General features: G+C 34.0%; 1 long non-coding RNA gene across 1 annotated transcript in view; it reads right to left on the bottom strand.

The window, feature by feature from the left end:
* Nucleotides 1–11070: 11070 nt before the first annotated feature.
* Nucleotides 11071–11807, bottom strand: part of LOC117283374 — a 38257-nt gene continuing 37520 nt past the window's right edge. The window contains exon 4 of the long non-coding RNA XR_004514344.1: nt 11071–11332. This is a non-coding gene — a long non-coding RNA (uncharacterized LOC117283374). The remainder of the gene's footprint in view (nt 11333–11807) is intronic.

Raw genomic sequence — 11807 nt, 5'->3', positions numbered from 1 at the left:
GTTTTTTTTTCACAGCAGTTGCACTAATTTATGTTCCCATCAAAAAAATAGCAAGATTCCTTTTCCTCTATATCCTCCACTAACATTTCTTATATTTCATGCTTTTGATAATAGCTATTCTCACAGGTAAGAGATAAGATACCTCATTGAGGTTTTAATTCACACTTCTATGATGATTAGAGCATTTTCCCATATATATGTTGGCCCGTTGTATGTCTTCTATTGAGAAATGTCTGCTCAGTCATTTGATTATTTTAAAAAATTAAATTATTTTCTTGTTATTGAGATTTTTGAGTCTGTTACATATTTTGGGTATTTTCAAATGGGTGTTTACAAATATTTTCTCGTTATGCATTTGTTGTCTTTTCATTCACATTGATTGGTTCTTTTGCTGTGCAAAAGCTTTTGCATTTAATGCAATCATAGTCATCTATATTTTTTTCTGTTCCTTGTTCTTTTGGAGATCTATCCAAGAAATCACTATTCAAACCAATGTGGGATAGTTTTTCTCCTAGTATCTTTGCACTCTCTGCCTTACATTTCAAAATATCATCTACTTTGGTTTTGTTTTTTCTTTTCTTTTTTTTTTTTTGTATATGGGATGTGAGATAAAGTTCTAAATTGACTCTTCCATGTGTGGATGTCCTGTTTTCCCAACAACATTTATTGCCTTTTCCCATTATGTGTTCTTGGCACTTAAAACAGCTCTCAGAAAGCATCTACGTGGTCTTGCTATACGTCCAATGCATAGTATTCTTACAAATCATGGGGTTTTAAAAAATGTGAATTGTAATAATTTGAGAATGGCTTGATTGCATGATTGCTAAAATACATGATTCAGAAAGGAAAATGATTTCATCTCACGTCTGTGGTTCCTGTGGTTTCATTTATAAAAGCCTTAAAATGTATACTCCCCATGCATGAAAAATAACTTGACACACAACCCTTTATTTACTCAAGAAGAGTGCTCTTTTTTACGCTGTGAATTCTAATATGGTTTAATTGTTTTTCCCTTGTGATGATTTTGTAATGAAGAAGCTGCATAATTATAGGAATAATTGCTTGAAAAGAACCAAACGACTCTGAAAATGCATAAAAAATCCTGGAAACATTTACCCAAAATGACTCCAAAAATGATACTTTACATTCTCAAATAAAAACAAGACATGATGCTATTTTTTGCTAGAAATATGCAAAGCATATGCGAGTCCTAATGCAAGAGTGATTGTTTGAAAAGCATTTGCTAAGATTGCAGCCACAAAAGCAAAAATATGCAGTTCAGGAAGGACAAATATGGATGTCAAAAAAGCATTTGTCAGGAAACTAATGCTGAAACCCGGTGTTTCTGGCTTCTAGTTAAAGCTTCAAATAAGGTAGAAGGAGTGAAATTTGGGAGCAGTCCTCAGCTGACACTTTTTCTTGTTTCTTTCTTTAGTAAATTAGTCTTTCAAAGGAGTTACATATTTTGAAACATTCTTAAATTTATTGCATATGGATTTTTCCTCATCCATTGGGTGATATTATTTGCAGAATCATATTTCTGCCTGAATTTATTTTAATATAATAGAGCAGCACACTGGGCACTGAAAACGGAATGCCCACTTCTAATAATTTTAGAACAAGCTAAAAATTTACCATTACTGGTGAAACGACCCGAAAGTTGATAATCTTTAAATGACAAAAAAAACGTATAAATAGGCAAGCTAATCTCCTTAATATTCTATCTTAATAAATAAAAGGAACAATCATTAAGGTAAAACTTAGCAGATGAATAAACATTTCTCTTTTAACCTATGTGGAAATACTTTATACCATAGATTTATTCACTATTTATCATTTTGTTTGAAGATATATATGCTAATGTATTCAAATACAGTGACAAAGGAATTTCATTCAAATGTTTTTAGCTTTATATTTAGGTCAAAGATCAAAGAAATAAATGCACACATGAATTTATGTTTTAAAATACTCAGGCGGTAACCCCAAAATATTACAATTCTTTTGTCAATTAATGAGAACAATTTAAAAACTTAAAACATAAGCTTATCCACATAGAATGAAAATTTTCCTCCACCCTCCTTGCATCTTCTTTATACATAAAGAACGAGAGTTGTTATATACATCATAGTAATATCACCAAATCCCTAATAAGTTAAGAAAAATAAATTCTATTTGACTTTTGTTATAATGACAAAAAAAATCTGATTTGTATAATTTTAATCTCAAGGTTTGAAACCAAAGTGTTAGTATGGAATTGGTAAGCAAAATTAAAGTATACACTCTGCCCAATCGAAATGTAAAATGCTGGACTTCACAATGTTTTTAGTATAACTTATGATTATGTTTGTTAAATCACATGATGATAAGTATGCATTTGAGAATATCAATAAATTTCCAACCAAAATATTTTGTAAAGATTTAAACATGTTGTCTCATAGTTGATGAATATAATAAAATTTTTTTTCTCTTAACTTTTTCTATTTAGCCCATTCTATTATTTGAAAAAGAGCTCTTGAAAAGCTATTTGATAAGGGACAACATGTCCCTTTTTTAAAAAGTACAGTTCTAAGGATTTAGAAATGTAGTCCTAAGGATTAAAGAGAATTCACTCAGGGAGGAAATATATAGTGATTAAAGCATAACATTGTTACAAATTATATCAAGGATTTTACAAAGGAAATCTATTTATTTCCTTAAATACTGCATCGTTAAAGCTCGGAATATAATTTTGCCAAAGAGATTATACTATTAAAAAGATTGGTGAAAGCCGGTTACTAGTATGGAGGATTACATTAATGTTGTAGATGGTAGCCAGGTCATTCAGTGTTATTAAAGCCAGAGCAAATTGAATTGAAAGAAGGCAAAATTTATTTTGAAGAACTGGAAAAGTACTACATTTTAAATTCCCATGTTATGGTGTTTACCTACATATGTCATGCATACTAACATGCAGATCCTTCTTTTAACTCATTTATGGAGACTGGTTAATGATGCCAGATCATTAGCAGGACTTCTGGGGTTCACTCAGCACTTGTGAATTTTGATTGTAGTACAAAGAAGAATCATTTCCTAGGAGAAAAAAAAATCAATTAAATTTCCTCCTAACGAATATTAATTTTAAGTAAATTTTATCATAACTATACTTAAATAAGTGGATAATAAATCATTAATATCATTCAGTATCTGGTACATATTACAAATTCTCCAACTGGTTCAAAGATGATATTTGTTTTTCTTAAATCACACAAATCACAAACATTCCACACATCACTGCACTGTTCTATTATACCAAAGTATATATTGTATTGTAGAAAATATGCATTGTGTATATGTGTAGGGTGTATGTCCTTACACATATGTGTGCACTATTAAGTGAGAAACATGGTTATGAATGTGGTAGGATTTTGCACATTTGGCATATCGATAGTTTCTCTGGCAACCTTCTTATTTCTCTAAATTAGATGCTTGATTTAATTCATAGTCATTTGTTTTGGGAAGAATATTACATATGTATTCATGTTAAATTCTATCATTATGCTTATAAAATATAATAAAAATAAGTATGGGATATAATAAAAATTAACCAGAATAATCAGATCTTAAAAATGTGCACTCTTTTAGTTATTTTTGGATTTCAAATATAAGTATATTTCTCTTCTGTGGGAAGTTTTGTTAGAGAATGTAAGTGATACAATCAGCAAGTATATGATATTTATCAAATTAATAAAACCAAGGAGTTTACAAATCATTAAAGTTTTGAGGACAGTTTCTTAACTATAATATATAATTTTGTTTTATTTGTAAATACAATATTTCAAAAATATTATACAAAAAGAAAATGAGAAAGAACATATAACGTTTGAAGATCACATCAAATTAATAATGTATTTGGATTATCAGTCTGTATTGCATAAATTTTTGTTTATTTTATATCCTTTTTTGCTGTCATATGTATGTATATTTGAAATTTTTATTTAGTATCTTCATTTCTTGTCATGTATGTTTGCAATCTTTAATAAAAAAAATTTCCTCCTAATTCCAATCAGTGCCAATAAAGGTGGAATTCGGATGCTTCAGTTACTGTGCTGGAAAATAAATGTATACCTCTTAAAAAATTAAATTGTGGGGCAGGGATCAGTCACTGGGAATCGAACTCAGTGCCTTTGCCCTGAGCTACTTCCCTAGCTCCTTTTTATTTTATTTTGAGAAGGCGTCTGGATCAGTCACTGTGTTGCCCAGGCCATGCTTGAACCAGTAATCCTCCTGCAGCAGCTTCCCAGAGTGCTGGGATTACAGGAACAAGCAACCCCAGTCGGCAAAGACTAATAAAGGAGCTAGGTGAACAAGTATTTGCCTTTATGTCTGGCCTATTACAATGGGCTGTAATATCGGAGATGTTACAATGTTTATATAAAAGAAGCAAAGTAAAACATATGTGCTTTTAAAAATAGATTATAAAGATTTAATAATTTAGCCCTTGGAGTAGTTTATCAAAAACTAACACACATGAAAGCGATTCAGTTGTAAAATCTTTAAATAAGATCAAGCTTAATGTCTACATGCAGCACACTTAATCAAACCTGTTTGTACCCTATTTGTTGTTTCGTTGCAAAATCACCCATATAGATCATGGATAAGCCATTTAATAAGTCACAAATTTTAAACATAGAGTATGTGTTCACCTACTAATGTGCAATATAGAAACAAAGAATTTCAACCTTTAAAAACAGAATATTTGAAATATTCAGAAGAATCTTCTTATATGCTTTTTATTACATTCTTCCAGCTGCGAGAGTCTGACTAGAATGTGTCAAGCTACGTGTTTTCATTTCCATTGCTGAATGATCAAATGGAATGTGCTAACTGAATAATATAAATCCTTTTCTAATTTCTTTTCCATCTAGTGCTTACAAGTTGGTAGTAAGTGCTTAAAAATATTTATTTATTTATTTATTTATATGAAATGTAAGATAGAACAGATCCCTAGTTTTGTTGATCCAGAGGGACAGTACCATTTAAAACAATAAGCCTGTGGCCTCCTGTGTCACCCAAGAACATAGTAATGATACATTTCTAAGAGCAGTGACCTTAGCCTGGCTTGTGTCTGAAAATATACTATTTGCTATTTATAGCATTTCAAATCCAACAAAAATAACACTTCTGGAAACTATAGAAATTTACTGGAACATGGTTACTGGATCTAATTTAATGAATACAATTCATGCCTGTCTTCAGTTCTAAAACCTCTATGAAAAGCAGAATAGTGTAGATCATTTCTACTACTTTAGTAGCATCGGGTGACTTCCAACTCAACATAGGTATCTCTACTTTTCCGTCAAACCAAGAGTTGAATTATCCATTGGACATTTATGCACCTAAACAATATTAATTGCATATTTACTGGGACAAAGAGTGTGCAAAATAATTTAGACCCTCCTAACTCTTAAGTGATATTCTATAAGTATATTAACACCTAATATTCATAGGTATTCTTTTCTTCTCTCTCTCTCTCTCTCTCTCTCTCTCTCTCTCTCTTTCTTTCTTTCTTTTTCTTTTCTTTCTTTGAGGAATCAGTCAAGACCTTGTAACTTGCAGGCAGATGTGGCACCACTGAGCTACATCCACAGCTCAATACACTTTTTCTGGCTGGTTAGAAGATACTTATAATTTTCTTTTTCCTGTGCTGACAGGAGTCAACTCAGGGCCTCACACTTGTGTACTATGCCACGGAGCTAAACCCCTAGCCCACAAGGCAATTGTAAAGAAGGTGTTGATTATTCATCTAATGATGATTTTATTCATCTAATAGTGATTTTCCCTTCTTGGTTAGTAAAATGACACCCACTACATTTAGAGTGGCAAAGTGTTTGGATAAAGTTCTTGTTAGCCACCCTCGTGTGATCGAGTTATTACTGAGTTCTGGTCAAAGAGATATGTGACAGTTATGCGGGAATTTGGTAGGCCTTATAAAAGAGAAAGGGGTTGGAGATGAGCTCAGTGGATAGCACATTGGCCTACCATGTGTGAGGCCCTGCATTCAATCTCCAGCAGTGTAAAAATATAGAGATGCAGATGAAAACAACACTGAGAGTCCACCTCACACCAGAAAGAACGGCTGCCATTGAAGTCAACCAATGACAAATGCTGGCAGGGCTGTGGGGAAAGAGAAATGCTGCTCCCCTGCTGGTGGGAGTGTAGACTGGTGCAACCACTGTGGAAATCAGTATGGAGATAGCTCAAAGAACTAGGATTGGAGGTCTCATTTGGCCCTGCTATCCCCCTGCTGGATACCTTTCCCAAAGAATTAAAAGAATCAGACCACAGTGATATATGTGCACCTGTGTTCATAGCAGCGCAATTTGTGATAGCTAAAACTTGGAAACTGCCCAAATGCTCATCAACTGGAGACCAGATAAAGAAAATGTGGCTGTGCCGGGTGTGGTGGCTCATGCCTGTAATCCCAGCACTCGGGAGGCTGAGGCAAGAGGATCTCTGTGAGTTCGAGACCAGCCAGGGCTACATAGTGAGTTCCAGATCAGTCTCAACTATACAGTGAGACCCTGTCTCAAAAAAACAAAACAAAAAAAGAAAATATGGCTTTTCTTTTTTATAAAATTGATACTACTCAGCCATAAAGAATGAGAAACTAGAGACATTTAAAGCTAAATGGATGCAAATTTAGGTGAGAGTGAGATAAATAGGACACGTGTATAAATACCAGTTTCTCTAGTGTGAGAAAGTGAAAGTGTAAATAAGAACTAAAAGGTATAATAGATAATGTGAAATAGGGAGAAAATAAAAGATGCAAAATGGAAGGGGAAAGGAGAGGGGTAGGGGAAAGACAGATGGAAATGGAATTAACGTGAGAAAAAGAAAAAAATGGAAACAGTCTTTGTAAATAGGGAGGGATGGAGGGGTTGAAGGGAAAGTAGGGGAGTGGGAAAAAATAAGAACCAAGATGGATTATGTAAAGGTGCAAATTTCTAGTGACGCAGAATGTCACTACATTGTATACCTTAAATGTACCAACAAAATTAATTAATTTAAAAAAGGAATCTGGGCTTGGTGGCACACACCTCTAATCCCAGTCCTCAAGAAGCTGAGGCAGGAAGATTGCTGGGCCTTCAAGACCAGCCTGGGCTGAGTTCAAAATCAACCTAGACTAGATAGTGAAAACTTCACGGGTGTGCTACGGAAATAATGGTTGGGCGGCGGCAGCCATCTTGGGCAATGAAAAATGTAACCAAAAAAAGGGATGGTGGAGTTAAATTGCTGCAGGAGCCCAGGTCTCCTTTAACACTGATGCTATTATCTAGGTGTAAAATACCTTCACCTTTGTATTACCAAAGACAGAGAACAAATGCTACTTATTTACAAGCAATTCCTTTCAAATAGAATACACAAGTCCTTTTTCAGAGTACTGTAGATTTTGTTGTGGAAGTTTCTCCTTTTCTGGGTGTCTCAGTTATTTTTCTATCATTGCTGAGACAAAATACCAAACTCCCAGAGTTAAAGGGGGGAGGGTTTATGTAATTCACAGTTTGTAGAGATTTCAGCCCATCATTGGCGGGCTCCAAAGCAGGCTGGCGTGGCAGACAGGCATTGCAGAGAAGAAACAGTTCGTGGCAGCCAGAAAATAGCAAAGCAAGAGGGATGAAGCATGCCTCTCTTTGTCCCTTATGTGTATCCAGGCTACTAGGATCAGGGTGGTACCAAACCAATCAGTGGACTGATTTAGTCCACTTCCCCTTAATCCTAGCATCATGCCACACACACTAGATTCAGCCCCCTCTGAAAAAGCCCTACTTATGACTATATGAGGCTTTGGAGAGACATGTAGACATGAACCATAACACTTAGGTTAATTCCTAAGTATTTTATTTTTCTGGGTGCAATTGTGAAGGATATTGTTTCCCTAATTTCCTTCAGTGAGGCTGTTATTGGTGTAGAGGCATGTTATTGATTTTTGAGTGTTAGCTTTGTATCCTGCTGTGCTGCTAAATTTGATTGCGAGTTCTAGGAGTATTTTGGTGGCGTTTCGATGATCTTTTGCACAGAGGATCATGTCATCTGCGAATAGTGATAACTTAACTTCTTCCTTTCCTATTCATGCCCCTTTTGTTTCATTCTCTTATCTATTGCTCTAGCTAATGTTTTGAGAACTATATTGGTCAGAAGTAGTGATAATGGACATCCTTGTCTTACTCCTGATTATAAAGGGAAAGATTTCAACTTCTCTTCATTTAGTATGATGTTGTCATAGGTGGCTTTTATTGAATTGAGATAAAGACCTTTTATTTCTATTTTCTTCTCTCTTTTTTTCTTTTTTTTGTGTGTGCTGGAGATCCAACTCAGGACCTTGCACTTGCATCACAGGTGGCAGAACCACTGAGCTAAATCCCCAGCCCTTCTTCAGGGTTTTTAATTATGAATAGATGTTGGATTTACTCAAATGTTTTTTCTGCATCATTGAAATTATCATGTGATTTTTGTCCTTGCTTCTGCTTATGTGGTGTATTACATTTATTGATTTGTGTATGTTGAACCATCCTTGTATCCTGGGAATAAATCCGACTTGGTTATGATATATAATCTTTTTGATGATTTGCAGCATTCTGTTTGCCAGTATCTTATTGAAGATTTTTACATCTACGTTCATTAAAGAAATTGTCCTGCAGTTCTCTTTTTTGGTCAGATGCTTTTCTGGTTTTGGAATCACAGCAATGCTTTCTTCCAGAGATGACTTTGGGAGTACTGATTCTCTTTCCACTTCATTAAAGAGATTTAGGTGTATTGGTGTTAGATTTTTTCTAAAGTTCTTGCAGAATTTTGCAGTGAATTCATCAGGACCTGGGCTTTCCTTACTTGTTAGTTTCCCCCCTTCAATTTCACTAATATTGGCTTATTCAGTATTTTATGTCTTCTCGGTTCAGCTTCACTAGTTCGTGTATATCTAGAAATTCATCTATTCTGAATTTTACATTTTAGGAGAGCACAAGTTCTCAAAGTAGTTAATGATAATCTGGGTTTCAACAGAATCTGTTGTGATTTAGCCTTTGCCATTTTTAATTGCATGGATTTGGGTCTTTTCATTCCTTAATTTGGTAAAAGAGAATTCACATTCAATTCAAAGTTCATAAGCTTATTTCTTTTCCATATGCTTTGGTTACAGTTACTATGTAACTCAGACCTGTGAATTAGATATTTCTATCTTTCCTTTTTAAATTCAAAACATTTATCTACTCAGTATTTGATAAAATTCAATGTGTTTAGGTTTACATAGCATTTTGCCGTTTTTCTACTATTATTAAATAGTTTCAGTCACTTTCTTAGATTTATTTTTATGATTTTAAGATAGACAGTTTAAGTCTATTCGATAAAAATCTTTGAAATTTGTCTTTAGTATTTAGTAGTCAGTAGAGAATCAATTGTTTTCTGCTAATACTTTATGCATTTGAAATGAGTACTTGATTTCCTACATTCTAATCTATGATAATCACTACCAGATGAGCCCAATTTGGAGAAGAAGACATTATTTCCACAATACTGTTTGTATCTCCTTTGTATGAATGAGAAAACCAAAAATCTCAATTTGGAAGTGTATTTAACAAATAGCTTTTCTGATCATTCTATTCATTATTTGCTGTTACAGATCTGCTACTCTAACTGAACTGAAATAAAGGTAAAACTATTTCTTTCACCTTCAAGAACTTCAGGCTGTTCAAATACTGTTTTCACAAATGAAATCATATTTGAAACATCTTTAGAGATTTAAAATATCTGTAATAGAATTTTTTTCCTATCTCACTCATTGTTTTCTTTAGTAGTACTAAAATTAATGGCACAAAACCAAAGTTCCAGCCTTAGTTCCAAAAGAAAATGAAATATAAGGATATGACAGAGAGAAGCTTAAGGAATATTTTAAACTTACCTTTTATCCATATCCCATGATAGTTCCCCTTGCTAATTTTCTAACAACTTTCCCAAGATTACAAAATAAGTAAGTGTTAAAGATAAGGCTCATTCCTGGATTGGCTGAGTCTAAAGTGTTCACACCAACTTCTTTTTCCTGCATTAGATTGTTGTTTATCAAAGCCTGTTCAATTAAAGTAAAAATGATTCAACAAAATGTACAGAGAACTTACATTTATCCAGGCCAAGAGGCTGCTATAGAGCGGATATTCTAATAAAGAGAAGAAATGACAATAAATATAAATATATCATAAATAAGTCATCCAGCATCTTAGAAAAACTGCATGATATGGGGGAGGATGTAAGCGTAAGGGAGATTGGAATATTTGCGAACTGGCTATTTTTAAACCAAATTTGTTAGGTTGTACTTCCCACTGAAAATATTTCCTATTAAAATAGAGTGCTTTTATAATATGTTACAGTTGCTATTCAGTTCCAATTTTACTTATGTCAGTATATACTAGCCCAAACCTTCAGTAAGGTTATATCCTATCATTGAACTTTATAACATAGTCTTTGTTTAATCCTTGGATCCTCTGAACTGCTGAATGATTGTCATTTTTCAAATTGAATACATTAAGGTGCATTTTGGAGCCATAAAGTTGTGTGAGTTCTGAGAAACTCATACTAAATATTTTACCACTATGTGTTGTCTTTTAAACACTAGTCTTCCTGAGAACCCCTGGCTATTACCATACAGTCTCTATGATTTCACTTTGTCTAGAATATCATGAAATTGGAATCCTACAGTATATAGCTTTCTCTGGCTATTTAAAAAAATAGAATATATGATTAAGTTCCACCTACATTTTTTGTGACCTCACAGCTGTGAAATTAATTTTATGAGTCAACATGACTGGACCATGGCATGCCCAGATGTTTGGACAAAAATTATTCTGGGCACACATATGAGAGCATTCTGGGATGATACCAGCATTTAAATCAATAAACTGAGTAATGGAGATTTCTGTCCATAATGTAGGTGATCTTGGTTGAAGGCCTGAATAGAACTAAAAGTCCAACCTTCCCATTAGTAAAGAAAACTCCCGCCCGGCTTTTTTGAGCTGGAACAGCACTGTTTACTCGAGTTCAGACTTGAACTGAAAATCTGGCTCTTCTCTGTTTAACACCAGCCAGCTTTCTGAATAGAAGCATTGGTTCACGTGGTTCTCAGCATCTCTCTTACTTTGGTTTTAATTTACTTACCTTATAGATAAGTGATAGCAGATATATTTTATATATTTACTTGCCACCTGTCTCACTTTGGTGAGGTGTCCCTTTATATTTTTTGCCCATTTCTTAATTATGTTGTTTGTTTTCTTCTTTAAAGAATTCATTACATATTTTGGATGCAATTCTCCTGTCAAATGAAAAATTTGCATATATTTTGGTTATAATAGGATTTAGAGCCTTGTTTATTTTTCTGACATATAAAACACACATGCACACACGCAGACACACACACAGTTTAAACACCCAGTTTCCAGGTTTGCAACAATTTTTAGCAGCCAAAAAAGTAACAGCATTGTGATTTTAAAAGACCCACTGATAATGATACCATACTAGACGCAAACATTTCCCAAGAATGACAGTGATGGGTCAAGGCTCTGATGTTGAAGCTGTTCAGTACATTGGTTATCTGTTCAACATTTTCATGATATTATCATTTTACAAAGTGTGGAAAGAGTAATTCTAGTCTATCAAGGTCAGATACCATAGTAGGTAAAGAAGCTGAGTGTACAGTGGTCCTAGAGGAGGAGGAGAAGGAAAAGAAGGAGGAGGAAGAGGAAGAGGAGGAGGAGGAGGAGGAGGAGGAGGAGGAGGAGGAGGAAGCG

This window comes from Fukomys damarensis, unplaced genomic scaffold (assembly GCF_012274545.1).
Source record: "Fukomys damarensis isolate Sample0158 unplaced genomic scaffold, DMR_v1.0_HiC HiC_scaffold_4, whole genome shotgun sequence".
NCBI lineage: Eukaryota > Metazoa > Chordata > Mammalia > Rodentia > Bathyergidae > Fukomys > Fukomys damarensis.
This window is presented reverse-complemented; position numbering and strand designations above follow the sequence as displayed.